Raw genomic sequence first — 16,078 nt, forward strand, 5'->3', positions numbered from 1 at the left:
AAGATAAGTCTCTGCTGTCGCGCTATCCTCTGTGCCCTCGGTGGCTTGTCGGTACGGTTGCTCAGCGTGTTCGGTCAGAGGGTTAGCTGTCCTCTGTAATAAAAAAATAAATAAAAAAAAAATAAATAAAAAAAACTGAGTTAATCGATCAATGACGAACTTAAAAGGGTGTCTTACGACGTCCGGCTCGAGCAGATGAAGCGAACAAAAGCAAACAAAATGAGGGTAAAAAAAAAAAGATAGAGCCTCTGCCAGGTAAGCGGGAGATCCCGAGTTCGAGTCCCGGTCGGGGCACACATTTTCACTTGTCCCCATTGACATATATCAACGCCTGTATGCAGCTAAGCGTAGTGATTTAATTGTAATATCTTTCTAAAAATCATTTTGTTTGTAAGAGGAAACAAACTTACTCTTTCTGTTGACACTGAGCTTCCCATGAAAGATGGGACAGTTGAGGTAACTCCAGGTAACATTGCAAAAACGAAGGCAAAAATATATGCTGAAACACCACAGCCAACGCACCTAACGATTGTGAAGAGGTATACCCGGTTAATGAATAAGGGGAATTCAGATGAAACCCGATCACTAGTGTAAAGTAACAGTAACAATTTTATTAACTTAAAAATGTAGTTATGCACAGTACACATACTCAAAAGTAGTCACCAAAACTGTTGGCACATTTATCCCATTGCTACACTAGCTGGTCGATTCCATCGTTGAAGAAGCCAGTAGGCTGGTGTCAGATCCAGGCCTGGACCCAGTCACACACTTTGTCACCCATTCTGCATTGATGTCCACAAATAGCATGTTTTAGAGGTCCAAACACATGAAAGTCACACGGTGGATGTTCCAGTGTTTCCCACCGAAATTGCTGCAGTGTCATCTTCACCACATTGGCCGTGTGTGGTCGGGAATTATCACAAAGGAGGATGAAGCCATTGGACAATATGCCTCAGAGTTTTGACTCGATGGCTCTTCTAAGGCTGTCCAAGACTACACCGTATCCGGTGTGACGACGCGATGAGCGTGTCCAGGACGAGCATCGTCTTCCAGTGACTCGCGCCCCTCGAGGAATCATTTGCGTCATTCCACAACACTTGAACGACTCAGACTGTACTTACAGTACACATCATCCGTTGACACATTTCACGGCCTCCAACTCCCTCCGCTGCCAAAAATTGAATCAGTCTTCGTCGTTCCTGCTTACTCGCCTGCAGGTTCGGTAGTGGACGATAAGTTGTGTGACCGCCTTCTCTTCGGCACGAAACCACACTGGCACTATGCAGCACCAAATGGTGCGCACACGTCAGTCTCTCTACCAGTTGATGGCACCACCGTACCCGCAGTTATGTGGTGCCACCACTATGTGTAAGGCAAAGCTAGACGCACTGACCAGCTTTCATTTGAATGAAGCTCGTACATAAGAAAGAAGGAACTGCTCATAAAAACAGTCTTTGAAGGGTCTGTGGAAGGGAAGAACTGGCCATTAAAATTGCTACACTAAGAAGAAGAGCAGATGATAAACGGGTATTCATTGGCAAATATATTATACTAGAACTGACATGTGATTACATTTTCAAGCAATTTGGGTGCATAGATCCTGAGAAATCAGTATCCACAACAACCACCCCTGGCCGTAATAATGGCATCGATACGCCTGGGCATTGAGTCCAACAGAGCTCGGATGGCGCGTACAGGTACAGCTGCCCGCGCTGCATCAACACGGTACCACAGTTCATCAAGAGTAGTGACTGGCGTATTGTGACGAGCCAGTTGCTCGGCCACCATTGACCAGACGTTTTCAATTGGTGAGAGATCTGGAGAATGTGGTGGCCAGGGCAGCAGTCGAACATTTTCTGTATGCAGAAAGGCCCGTACAGGACCTGCAACATACGCTCGTGCATTATCCTGCTGAAATGTAGGGTTTAGCAGGAATTGAATGAAGGGTAGAGCCACAGGTCGTAAAACATCTGAAATGTAACATCCACTGTTCAAAGTGCCGTCAATGCGAACAAGAGGTGACCGAGTCGTCTAACCGATGGCACCCCATACCATCACGCCGGGTGATACGCCAGTATACGGATGACGAATACACACTTTCAATGTGCATTCACTGCGATGTCGCCGAACACGGATGCGACCACCATGATACTGTAAACAGAACCTGGATTCATCCGAAAAAATGACCTGTTGCCATTCGTGCACGGCGTTCCGTATTACCCTCCTGAACCCACCGATTCCATATTCTGCTAACAGTCATTGGATCTTGACCAACGCGAGCAGCAATGTCGCAATACGATAAACTGCAATCGCGATAGGCTACAATCCGACCTTTATCAAAGTCGGAAACATGATGGTACACATTTGTCCTCCTTACGCGAGGCATCACAACAACGTTTCACCAGGCAACGGCGGTCAACTGCTGCTTGTGTATGAGAAATAGGTTGGAAACTTTCCTCACGTCAGCACGTTGTAGGTGTCACCACCGGCGCAAACGTGTGTGAATACTCTGAAAAGTTAATCATTTGCATATCACAGCATCTTCTTCCTGTCGGTTAAATTTCACGTCTGTCCCACATCATCTTCGTGGTGTAGCAATTTTAATGGCCAGTAGTGTACATTAATTATTGAATGTCTTCTGCATGTGTCATTACCTAGAATAGAGTGCATAATTTGCTCATTGTGTGTATACTCTTCAATCTCATTCTTCCTTCTGTGTTTATGTAATATAACGGGCATTCAGATAAAACCACGTCACTAGTGTAAAGTAACGGTAATGATTTTATTAACTCAAAATTGTAGTTACACACAGTACACATAGTCAAAAATAGTCGCCAAAACTGTTGGCAAATTTATGCCATTGCGACACTAGCCGGTCAATTCCATCCTTGAAGAAGCCAGTAGGCTGGTGTCAGATCCAGGCCTGGACCCAGTCACACACTTCTTCGTCCGTTGCGTATTGGTATCCACGAATAGCTCGTTTTAGAGGCCCAAACACATGAAAGTTACACGGTGAGAGGTCGGGACTGTACGGTGGATGTTCCTGTGTTTCCCACCGAAACTGCCGCAATGTTGTCATCACTACATTGACCACGTATGGGCAGGAATTATCATGCAGGAAGATAACACCACTGGACAACATGCCTCGGTGTTTCAACTTGGTGGCTCCTGGAAGGTTTTGTAAAGTGGCTTGATAACGCCGAGCATTCGTGGTGGTTCCCCGTCCCAGGAACTCGACAACCAGTCGGCCCTTATGGTGAAAAAATGAGGACATCATGACCTTATCAGAACTGGTGCACACGGCCTTTGATTTCTTTGGAGGTGGTGAAGTCGCACGTCTCCACAGCTTGCTCTGACGCTTGCTTTCCGGTTGTAGCGGGACTTTGAACTTCGCCGCGCTACACTCGTTCCCTCAGATATAAATTATACCGTCGCAGCGGTATGAGCGCTCGACGGCAGAGAAAATATTTATAAGAAAATGAAGGTACAAAAATTGTGACCCTTTTTGTTGTCTACCCGCTATTGTCTTTTGAGAGCGGAAGCTTAACTTGACTTATATGATTCAGACGTAAAAACTTATTGATGTGCAGACATATAGCATTGTGGAAGCTTGTATGAAATTTGGAGGATGGAAGCAGCCGTAAAATACATTGCATTCAATATCAAGATGGTATTCATTGGTAGACATTAGTAATTCCTGGGCGATGAAATTTACTCCAAGATCTTGGAGCAGCTACGACTTTTTCGTGCAGAAATGATGCAGGAGATTGTTGCAGAACAAGACCTGAACGCCGCACGAGAGAAAACATATTAACACGGTAATGAATGTACTCTTATCTACGCCATTTCCCCTGTTAATCACATTTTGTTATTCTCTGTTCTCTTTCAAATAATTTTTGTAGTGGAAATTGGTTTGACTTTTGCTCAGAAACGCCACAAGGACCACCCCAACAATCCGAATCACGAAGTCCGATAGCTTTTCTGTAATACGAAGACCGATTAGCATTTTATTCTTTCCCTTTTTCACGGTCATTAGCGATTTTAAAAACCCCCTTCTTATTCACCATTTCTTCCCACATTTTCAACGTTTTCTTTTCTTATCTTTTCCTTTTCTATTAAACACTACACGGTTCAAATGGTGACACCATGTTTCGTCACCTGTGGCAATACGCGACGGAAAGCCGTATTCCTCCTCACGATAACGTTGCAGATGATTCAAAGCAGTGTGCGATTTGCAGGGGAGGACGGAGCGGATTTCCCCCCCTCTGCATCAGACCATCCCCTCGTCTGGTGCCAAGCGGTTCTACGCGCTTCAGTCTGGAACCGCGCGACCGCTACGGTCGCAGGTTCGAATCCTGCCTCGGGCATGGATGTGTGTGATGTCCTTAGGTTAGTTAGGTTTAACTAGTTCTAAGTTCTCAGAGCCATTTGAACCATTTGAACCTCCTCTGGTTTTAGTTTTGCATCCCAACCTGGGATGTTTATTTCCCACGCACTGGAGTGAAACTTTACACATAAATTTGTGGAGCCGAATACTGAATGTTTTTAATAAGTCTTACTATTAATACTATTAATATGTTTCAGTTTTCTATCATTAGAATAAGTACCACTTTTCACAAATGTGCCTCTACTTTTTGAATTCCCCTTGTATATCTGTACCCGCACGTAGATGATTTTGTAAATAAGCTTTACCTATAATGTACTTTTAAAGAAATAACAAGGGATGGCTTTTCTGATAGCGCATACGCGTCAATAGTGAGTTTCGCCATTAACATCTATTTATAAATAGCTGTTTAACCATGCGTAACGCCACGGTCCAAGCTAGTAACATATATAATTCTACTAACCCCCTAAGACATCCCCCAGACTGGTAAAACCACAAATCGCACCCTGATTCAAAGACAGCACCGCCGGCCGAAGTGGCCGTGCGGTTAAAGGCGCTGCAGTCTGGAACCGCGTGACCGCTACGGTCGCAGGTTCGAATCCTGCCTAGGGCATGGATGTTTGTGATGTCCTTAGGTTAGTTAGGTTTAACTAGTTCTAAGTTCTAGGGGACTAATGACCTCAGCAGTTGAGTCCCATAGTGCTCAGAGCCATTTGAACCAAAGACAGCACCATTCGAGTATTGCGCTGTCCGGCAGTCAGTTGATGGGGAACCCACTGCACACGCTAATACTCACAAGGGAACCTCCCCATCGCACCCCCCTCAGATTTAGTTATAAGTTGGCACAGTGGAAAGGCCTTGAAAAACTGAACACAGATCAATCGAGAAAACAGGAAGAAGTTGTGTGGAACTATGAAAAAATAAGCAAAATATACAAACTGAGTAGTCCACGTGATAGATAAGCAACATCAAGACCAATTAGAGTTCAGTATCGCCGTGGTCCCGTGGTTAGCGTGAGCAGCTGCAGAACGAGAGGTCCTCGGTTCAAGTCTTCCACCAAGTGAAAATTTTAATTTTTTATTTTCAGTTTGTGTCAGACTCTTATGTTTTCATCGCTTTTTGGGGAGTGATTATCACATCCACAAGAAAACCTAAATCGGGCAAGGTAGAAAAATCTTTTTACCCATTCGCCAAGTGTACAAGTTAGGTGGGTCGAAAACATATTCTTGTCATGTGACGCACATGCCGTCACGTGTCGTATAGAATATATCAGACGTATTTTCCTGTGGAGGAATCGGTTCACCTATGACCTTGCGATCAAATGTTTTGACTGATCATAACTTTGCGAAAATAAAGAAAGTAAAATTATAAGTCGACGGAAGACTTGTACCAAGGACCTCTCGGTCCGCAGCTACTCACGCTAACCACGGGACCACGGCGCTCCTTGACTTCCACTGTCCTTGACGTTGCCTATCTTAACATGGACTACTCAGTTTGTATATTTTACTTATTTTTTTCATAGTTCCGCACAATTTCTTCCTGTTTTCTCGATTGATCTGTGTTCAGTTTTTCAAGGCCTATCCACTGTGCCAAGTTATAGCTAAATCTGAGGGGGGTGCGATGGGGAGGTTCCCTTGTCAGTAATCGACGGACCTCGTCCACAGTGATTCTGTGGTTGTCCGAGACTAAAGCATTCGGTTCCGCAACCATTTCCGGTGTGACGACACGATGAGCCTGCCCAGGACGAGCATCATCTTCCAGTGACTCGCACCCCTCGAGGAATCGTTTGTGCCGTTCCACAACACTTGAACGACTCAGACTGTACTCGCTGTACACAGCCTTCATCCGTCGATACATTTCACGGCCTCCAACTCCCTCCGCCGCCAAAAATCGAATCACTCCTCACTGTTGCTGCTTACTCGTCTGCACGTCTGGTAGTGGACGATAACTTGTGTGACCACCTTCTCTTCGGCGTGAAACCACACTGGCGTTTTGCAACATCAAATGTCAGTCTCTCTACCAACAGATGGCGCCACCATACCCGCAGTTACGTGGTGCCACCTTATGTGTAAGGCAAAGGTAGACGCACTGACCAGGTTCCATTTGAATAAATCTCACAGATGAAACTGAAACTTCCTGGCAGATTAAAACTGTGTGCCGGACCGAGACTCGAACTCGGGAGCTTTGCCTTTCGCGAGCTAGTGCTTGGGTAGCTCAGTTGGTAGAGCACTTGCCCGCGAAAGGCGAAGGTCCCGAGTTCGAGTCTCGGTCCGGCACATAGTTTTAATCTGCCAGGAAGTTTCATATCAGCGCACACTCCGCTGCAGAGTGAAAATCTCATTCTGGAAACATCCCCCAGGCTGTGGCTAAGCCATGTCTCCGCAATATCCTTTCTTTCAGGAGTGCTAGTTCTGCAAGGTTCGCAGGAGAGCTTCTGTAAAGTTTGGAAGGTAGGAGACGAGGTACTGGCAGAAGTAAAGCTGTGAGTACCGGGCGTGAGTCGTGCTTCGGTAGCTCAGTGGTAGAGCACTTGCCCGCGGAAGGCAAAGGTCCCGAGTTCGAGTCTCGGTCGGGCACACAGTTTTAATCTGCCAGGAAGTTTCATATCAGCGCACACTCCGCTGCAGAGTGAAAATCTCATTCTGGAAACATCCCCCAGGCTGTGGCTAAGCCATGTCTCCGCAATATCCTTTCTTTCAGGAGTGCTAGTTCTGCAAGGTTCGCAGGAGAGCTTCTGTAAAGTTTGGAAGGTAGGAGACGAGGTACTGGCAGAAGTAAAGCTGTGAGTACCGGGCGTGAGTCGTGCTTGGGTAGCTCAGTTGGTAGAGCACTTGCCCGCGAAAGGCAAAGGTCCCGAGTTCGAGTCTCGGTCGGGCACACAGTTTTAATCTGCCAGGAAGTTTCATATCAGCGCACACTCCGCTGCAGAGTGAAAATCTCATTCTGGAAACATCCCCCAGGCTGTGGCTAAGCCATGTCTCCGCAATATCCTTTCTTTCAGGAGTGCTAGTTCTGCAAGGTTCGCAGGAGAGCTTCTGTAAAGTTTGGAAGGTAGGAGACGAGGTACTGGCAGAAGTAAAGCTGTGAGTACCGGGCGTGAGTCGTGCTTCGGTAGCTCAGTTGGTAGAGCACTTGCCCGCGAAAGGCAAAGGTCCCGAGTTCGAGTCTCGGTCGGGCACACAGTTTTAATCTGCCAGGAAGTTTCATATCAGCGCACACTCCGCTGCAGAGTGAAAATCTCATTCTGGAAACATCCCCCAGGCTGTGGCTAAGCCATGTCTCCGCAATATCCTTTCTTTCAGGAGTGCTAGTTCTGCAAGGTTCGCAGGAGAGCTTCTGTAAAGTTTGGAAGGTAGGAGACGAGGTACTGGCAGAAGTAAAGCTGTGAGTACCGGGCGTGAGTCGTGCTTCGGTAGCTCAGTGGTAGAGCACTTGCCCGCGGAAGGCAAAGGTCCCGAGTTCGAGTCTCAGTCGGGCACACAGTTTTAATCTGCCAGGAAGTTTCATATCAGCGCACACTCCGCTGCAGAGTGAAAATCTCATTCTGGAAACATCCCCCAGGCTGTGGCTAAGCCATGTCTCCGCAATATCCTTTCTTTCAGGAGTGCTAGTTCTGCAAGGTTCGCAGGAGAGCTTCTGTAAAGTTTGGAAGGTAGGAGACGAGGTACTGGCAGAAGTAAAGCTGTGAGTACCGGGCGTGAGTCGTGCTTCGGTAGCTCAGTTGGTAGAGCACTTGCCCGCGTAAGGCAAAGGTCCCGAGTTCGAGTCTCGGTCGGGCACACAGTTTTAATCTGCCAGGAAGTTTCAGCTTCTGTAAAGTTTGGAAGGTAGGAGACGAAGGTAAAAGCTGTGAGGACGGGGCGTGAGTCGTGCTTGGGTAGCTCAGTTGGTAGAGCGCTTGCCCGCGAAAGGCAAAGGTCCCGAGTTCGAGTCTCCGTCCGGCACACAGTTTTAATCTGCCAGGAAGTTTCATATCAGCACACACTCCGCTGCAGAGTGAAAATCTCACTCTAAAATCTCATAGATGTAGATGAATTAAAATGACACATATATGGGAGACACCGAATCCACACGCATCAATCAAATGCATCCAGGATTCTGGCTAAGTTAACGTGGTATATGAGCTGTCCAATAAGACAGCTTACGTATCCTTCTTCTTCGCTGAGTGAACTACAGGGGTGGATAAAAACATTAAAACACCACAAACACAATACTCCAATGTGAATAATACAGTGTAGGAAAACCGTTGGCATCCAAAAAACACCTTCCCGTCATCTCCAATTGGATAAATACAGATCCTGTACGGTTTTCATGTACCACTCTTCCTGCAAAACAGTGGCAAGCTGAAGTAATGTTATCGAGGTGGACACTGATCACACACGTTTCTCTCCAAAATAGACTACAAAGGTTCAGTAATGGTGAGACCTAGTGGCTGTAGCGGAAAGAGGAGATGCTACGATCCATCCTCAAGCTCACAAAACCAGTTGCGGAAAATGCGAGGTGTGTTGACATAGGCCGTGTTTTCTGGGAACACAGCATCACCATTGTGGGACAAATACTGTAGCATGTAACGGACCTGATCAGCCAAAATGGTCACATAAACCTTGGCAGTAATGCGGCCTTGCATAGTAACCAGGGGCCTGTGGAATACCAGAATATGTCTGCCCTTACCATCACCAAACCCCTGCCACGTTTCACTCTCGGGGACGTAAACTTGGCCAAAAGTTGGAAACAGTGTGAAGCAGGACTCGTCCAACCAAATAACTATCTTCCGTTGGTAGATACTCCAGGTTTTATGGCTTTGGAAACACATTTTCCTGTTTCAGCCATTTGCATAATTTTTGATTTTCGACCTCGTTCTGCAGTTCCCTGCTTGTGGAGCTAGCTTCGCGTTGTTTTGGTGCTGACAGAGTTCGTGAGAGCTACATTCAGTTCTGCAATGAGTTTCGCGGCTGTCGCCCTTTTATTTTTTGTCACAGTCCTCTGCAATGACCGTCCATTGTGATCACTCAACGCACACTTTCGTCCACATTGTGAGTTAACAGACTATGTTCTGCACTTTCCCAGAACATGGTAAATCTCTGATATGGTGCTTCTCAAAACACTAAACAGTTCCACTACCTTGGTTAGAGAAGCACCCACGATACGAGAACCAACAATTGAACTACATTTGAATTCACTTAGCTCCAACATAATGCACCCACAACCACACAGAACATTGTTCCGACCAGCATTCATACCTGGAACGTGCTGAGGATATTGCATAGGTGCTGTTCGAGGTCGAACGGGGCAGCGCGTCCTGCAGACTTGCCTACCACCTGTATTGAACATCAAGCACAGATTTCTCACGGTGTTTCCAAATTTTTATCCAACCCACATGTCTCAAGATGCTGCAACTGTTGCTCGTGCTACAACCTTATACTGACAGCAAGGTTTCCATCTTTCAGAAATATGGTGCCTCTCTACATTCTCACAATGGTGGACAAGATTTCTCGAATGAGATGTTGCCATAATGAGATTTTCACTCTACAGCAGAGTGTGAGCTGATATGAAACTTCCTGGCAGATTAAAAACTGTGTGCTGGACCGAGACTCGAACTCGGGACCTTTGCCTTTCGCCGGCAAGTGCTCTACCGACTGAGCTACCCAAGTACGTCCCTAAGCTAATGCATTACTTAACCTAACTTAAACTAACTTACGCTAAGGACAACACGCACACACCGACAGCCGAGGGAGGACTCGAACCTCCGACGGGGCAGCCACGCGGTCCGTGACTAGGCGCCTCAGATGGCGTGGCTACCCCGTGCAGACTGAACAGTCTCACCTCACTAACATGTTGTGCAGGCACAGTTTCAAAACAATTCTGAAAAAGTGGTTTATTAAGTGAGGAACTGAGGAAACGTAAGGTCAGCATCTTATGAAAAAGCACGTCCATGCTACAAAATAAATGTGTAATGACTACACTTATGTTGTTCCAAAATCCAAAGCATTTCTCATCTCACCAGCTACCAATGGCCCTTAAAAGTTACATCCTTCCACCGAAAAAGTCTGTAGTTAGTGAAATAGCACTGTAGATAATGAAATTTTACATTATAACGGTGTGGTAAAATAACCTCCTCTTTATGTGCTATCATTTGCCAAAATCTCTTTTCGACATCTCAAGCCGTATATGAAATATGAGGAATATTGTCGATACTTCACTCTGGCTTCACCACTGGTGCGGTGTGATCGCAAATGAGTGATCTAAGTCAGATCGATTTTCTTGAGATTGGTGACAGATAGGGACCTCTGACCAACTCTAAAGAAAAATTAAATATCCTAGCTAAATTTCATACACAGCAACATATTATGTAGTATGCACCAAATACAAAATCATAGCAACCCTTGCACTTCATTGCAAACTTTTTCGAATTTAGTGCTGTGTCTTACTTCCGTGTAGCTATGACAATAACTGTGACCATTAATGCAATGATGGGCACATCATAATGAACCTGACATAAAGTTACAATTAAAGAAAATATGAATTTTGTTTTACTAAATACTTCCTGTAAAATTGTTTGAGAAAGATTGCAGGGCATGCGCATTGATTCTGTTATTGCCAAATGACCAAAAGGTTTCAGACACTGCCGGCCTCCCCTTCTGAACAAATGAATGAACTCGCCCACTGCTTTGCATGAAAATTGGTCACTGTGCATTGGCCACCATATTCTGTGTGAACTGTACCACACGTCTATGCTTTTGTTACACTACACATGTCTGATCAGTAGTACGAACCTTCCTGTTCCTCACCCAGCACGTCAATAGTGATGGTAAGAACAACTGCTGTGGTGTCACAAGTCTTCGAGGTTGTGTGGTACAGGTGGTACATAAACCCTAACCTCAAAGTAACTCCACTAGAAAATATCACAAGACGGCAAATCCAGTGACCGTAGTCGCCCTTAGAGTAGTGTCGGGTCAGCGGCCGCAATATGCCCTATTTGGTAATGTGGCAACATCTCGCAACTTCCTGGCCGATTTAAAACTGACTGCCGAACCGATACTCGAACTCGGGACCTTTGCCTTTCGTGAGCAAGTGCTCTACCGACTGAGCTAGCCAAGCACGACTCACGACCTGCCCTCACAGCTTTACGTCCGCCACTACCTCGTCTCGTACCTTCCGAACTTCACAGCAGCTCTTCTGCGATCCTTGCAGAACTAGTACTCTTGGAAGAAAGGATATTGCGGAGATATAGCTCAGCCACAGCCTGGGGGACGTTTCCAGAATGAGAATTTCACTCTGCAGCGGAGTCTGCGATGATATGAAACTTCCTGGCAGATTAAAACTGTGTGCAGAAGAGCTGCTATGAAGTTTGGAAGGTAGGAGATGAGGTACTGGCAGAATTGAAGCTGTGAGGACGGGTTGTGAGTCCAATGACCTCAGCAGTTAGGTCCCATAAGGGCTTACCACAAATTTCCAAATTGAGACTGTGTGAACTTTGCCGAGTTTTGGTAAAAGCAGCAAATTTTAAAATGGCAACAACAGCAATGTGTAAGTTTCACTCAAAATTCGCCCCCTTCTCTGAAAAAAAAAAAAAAATAGTTAACGAGCCAGGCAAAAATAAATCTGTGCATTTTTGGCAGAATTCTTTTTGGTTACTAGCAAAAGCAGAGGTGACAGATCACCATGCAAATGCGGGCGTGAAGGGTCCCCACTTAACATTTACAAAAAATGTGAGTCTAAGCTTCAATTTAGAACAGCAGCTCCCCTCCAGCACTCGGCATTTCCCCTACAGTGCCTGCCTGCAGCCCCCACCAATACCACACTCCGCATGCATGCTCTGCCATTTGCGCATCTAATGGCCGTGGAATTCTGCATACACTATACATTAACAAACATTCTGGACCAGGGGGGAGGCATCACACTTTGTTTTTAATGATTCCTGGACTTCATAATTCCCCAGTACATTGCGACTGCGTTCCTCTGAGATGCCAGCATCAACAACGATGGAGAAATTACAAAAATTAATTACATAACGTTATTTTTGTGACAGCTCCTCAAAGAATTTTACCTCCTGCAAGTTACCCAAGGTCAACAGAGCAAAGTCCACTGGACCTGACGCGATACCAATTCGATTCTACACAGAGTACGCGAAAGAACTTGCCCCCCTTCTAACAGCCGTGTACCGCAAATCTCTAGAGGAACGGAAGGTTCCAAATGATTGGAAAAGAGCACAGGTAGTGTCAGTTTTCAAGAAGGGTCGTCGAGCAGATGCGCAAAACTATAGACCCTATATCTCTGACATCGATCTGTTGTAAAATTTTGTTGTTGTTGTTGTTGTTGTGGTCTTCAGTCCAGAGACTGGTTTGATGCAGCTCTCCATGCTACTCTATCCTGTGCAAGCTTCTTCATCTCCCAGTACCTACTGCAACCTACATCCTTCAGAATCTGCTTAGTGTATTCATCTCTTCGTCTCCCTCTACGATTTTTACCCTCCACAGTGCCCTCCAATGCTAAATTTGTGATCCCTTGATGCTTCAAAACATGTCCTACCAACCGATCCCTTCTTCTACTCAAGTTGTGCCACAAACTTCTCTTCTCCCCAATCCTATTCAGTACCTCCTCATTAGTTACGTGATCTACCCACCTTATCTTCAGCATTCTTCTGTAGCACCACATTTCAAAAGCTTCTATTCTCTTCTTGTCCAAACTGGTTATCGTCCATGTTTCACTTCCATACATGGCTACACTCCATACAAATACTTTCAGAAACGACTTCCTGACACTTAAATCTATACTCGATGTTAACAAATTTCTCTTCTTCAGAAACGATTTCCTTGCCATTGCCAGTCTACATTTTATATCCTCTCTACTTCGACCATCATCAGTTATTTTACTCCCTAAATAGCAAAACTCCTTTACTACTTTAAGTGTCTCATTTCCTAATCTAATCCCCTCAGCATCACCCGATTTAATTTGACTACATTCCATTATCCTCGTTTTGCTTTTGTTGATGTTCATCTTATATCCTCCTTTCAAGACACTGTCCATTCCGTTCAACTGCTCTTCCAAGTCCTTTGCTGTGTCTGACAGAATTACAATGTCATCGGCGAACCTCAAAGTTTTTAGTTCTTCTCCATGAATTTTAATACCTACTCCGAATTTCTCTTTTGTTTCCTTTACTGCTTGCTCAATATACAGATTGAATAACATCGGGGATAGGCTACAACCCTGTCTCACTCCTTTCCCAACCACTACTTCCCTTTCATGCCCCTCGACTCTTATAACTGCCATCTGGTTTCTGTACAAATTGTAAATAGCCTTTCGCTCCCTGTATTTTACCCCTGCCACCTTCAGAATGTGAAAGAGAGTATTCCAGTTAACGTTGTCAAAAGCTTTCTCTAAGTCTACAAATGCTAGAAACGTAGGTTTGCCTTTTCTTAATCTTTCTTCTAAGATAAGTCGTAAGGTTAGTATTGCCTCACGTGTTCCAACATTTCTACGGAATCCAAACTGATCTTCCCCGAGGTCCGCTTCTACCAGTTTTTCCATTCGTCTGTAAAGAATTCACGTTAGTATTTTGCAGCTGTGACTTATTAAACTGATAGTTCGGTAATTTTCACATCTGTCAACACCTGCTTTCTTTGGGATTGGAATTATTATATTCTTCTTGAAGTCTGTGGGTATTTCGCCTGTCTCATACATCTTGCTCACCAGATGGTAGAGTTTTGTCAGGACTGGCTCTCCCAAGGCTATCAGTAGTTCTAATGGAATGTTGTCTACTCCCGGGGCCTTGTTTCGACTCAGGTCTTTCAGTGCTCTGTCAAACTCTTCACGCAGTATCTTATCTCCCATTTCGTCTTCATCTACATCCTCTTCCATTTCCATAATATTGTCCTCAAGTACATCGCCCTTGTATAAACCCTCTATATACTCCTTCCACCTTTCTGCCTTCCATTCTTTGCTTAGAACTGGGTTTCCATCTGAGCTCTTGATATTCGTACAAGTGGTTCTTTTCTCTCCAAAGGTCTCTTTAATTTTCCTGTAGGCTGTATCTATCTTACCCCTAGTGAGACAAGCCTCTACATCCTTACATTTGTCCTCTAGCCATCCCTGCTTAGCCATTTTGCACTTCCTGTCGATCTCATTTTTGGGACGTTTGTATTCCCTTTTGCCTGCTTCATTTACTGCATTTTTATATTTTCTCCTTTCATCAATTAAATTCAATATTTCTTCTGTTACCCAAGGATTTCTGTTAGCCCTTGTCTTTTTACCTACTTGATCCTCTGCTGCCAGCACTACTTCATCCCTCAGAGCTACCCATTCTTCTTCTACTGTATTTCTTTCCCCCATTCCTGTCAATTGTTCCCTTATGCTCTCCCTGAAACTTTCTACAACCTCTGGTTCTTTCAGTTTATCCAGGTCCCAACTCCTTAAATTCCCACATTTTTGCAGTTTCTTCAGTTTCAATCTGCAGTTCATAACCAATAGATCGTGGTCAGAGTCCACATCTGCCCCTGGAAATGTCTTACAATTTAAAACCTGGTTCCTAAATCTCTGTCTCACCATTATATAATCTATCTGATACCTTTTAGTATCTCCAGGATTCTTCCAGGTATACAACCTTCTTTAAAATTTTAGAGCATGTTTTTTGCTCACGTATCATGACGTTTTTGGAAACCCAGAATCAACATGGGTTCCGGTAACAGCGATCACGTGAGACCCAACTCGCTTTATTTGTTCATGAGACCCAGAAAATATTAGATACAGGCACGCAGGTAGATGCTATTTTCCTTGACTTCTGGAAGGCGTTCGATACAGTTCCGCACTGTCGCCTGATTAACAAAGTAAGAGCCTACAGAACATCAGACCAGCTGTGTGGCTGGATTGAAGAGTTTTTAGCAAACAGAACACAGCATGTTGTTATCAATGGAGAGACGTCTACAGACATTAAAGTAATCCCTGGCGTGCCACAGGGGAGTGTTATGGCAGCATTGCTTTTCACAATATATATAAATTACATAGTAGATAGTGTCGGAAGTTCCGTGCGGCTTTTCGCGGATGATGCTGTAGTATACAGAGAAGTTGCAGCATTAGAATATTGCAGCGAAATGCAGGAAGATCTGGAGCGGATAGGCACTTGGTGCAGGGAGTGGCAACTGACCTTTAACATAGACAAATGTAATGTATTGCAAATACATTGAAAGAAGGATCGTTTATTGTACGATTATATGATAGCGGAACAAACACTGGTAGCAGTTACTTCTGTAAAATATCTGGGATTATGCGTGCGGAACGATCTGAAGTGGAATGATCATATAAGATTAATTGTTGGTAAGGCGGGTGCCACGTTGAGATTCATTGGGAGAGTCCGTAGAAAAAGTGGTCCATCAACAAAGGAGGTGGCTTACAAAACACTAGTTCGACCTATACTTGAGTATTGCTCATCAGTGTGGGATCCTTACCAGATCGGGATGACGGAGGAGATAGAGAAGATCCAAAGAAGAGCGGCGCGTTTCGTCACAGGATTATTTGGTAAGCGTGATAGCGTTACAGAGATGTTTGGCAAGCTCGAGTGGCAGAATCTGCAAGAAAGGCGCTCTGCATGGGGGGTAGCTTGCTGTCCAGGTTTCGAGAGGGTGCGTTTCTGGATGAGGTATCGAATATATTGCTTCCCCCTACTTATACCTCCCGAGGAGATCACAAATGTAAAATTAG

At 45.0% G+C, this 16,078-nt stretch overlaps 1 protein-coding gene and 2 non-coding genes across 3 annotated transcripts in view; 2 read left to right on the top strand and 1 right to left on the bottom strand.

The window, feature by feature from the left end:
• Positions 1 to 16,078, bottom strand: part of LOC126213518 (procollagen-lysine,2-oxoglutarate 5-dioxygenase) — a 516,340-nt gene that overhangs the window by 214,195 nt on the left and 286,067 nt on the right. The window lies entirely within an intron of this gene.
• On the top strand, positions 6,888 to 6,961 carry Trnap-cgg (transfer RNA proline (anticodon CGG)). The gene has a single exon. It is a non-coding gene; the product is annotated as a tRNA-Pro (tRNA).
• Trnat-cgu (transfer RNA threonine (anticodon CGU)) lies at positions 8,090 to 8,164 on the top strand. Its single transcript has one exon. It is a non-coding gene; the product is annotated as a tRNA-Thr (tRNA).

Source organism: Schistocerca nitens, chromosome 11 (assembly GCF_023898315.1).
Source record: "Schistocerca nitens isolate TAMUIC-IGC-003100 chromosome 11, iqSchNite1.1, whole genome shotgun sequence".
Lineage (NCBI taxonomy): Eukaryota > Metazoa > Arthropoda > Insecta > Orthoptera > Acrididae > Schistocerca > Schistocerca nitens.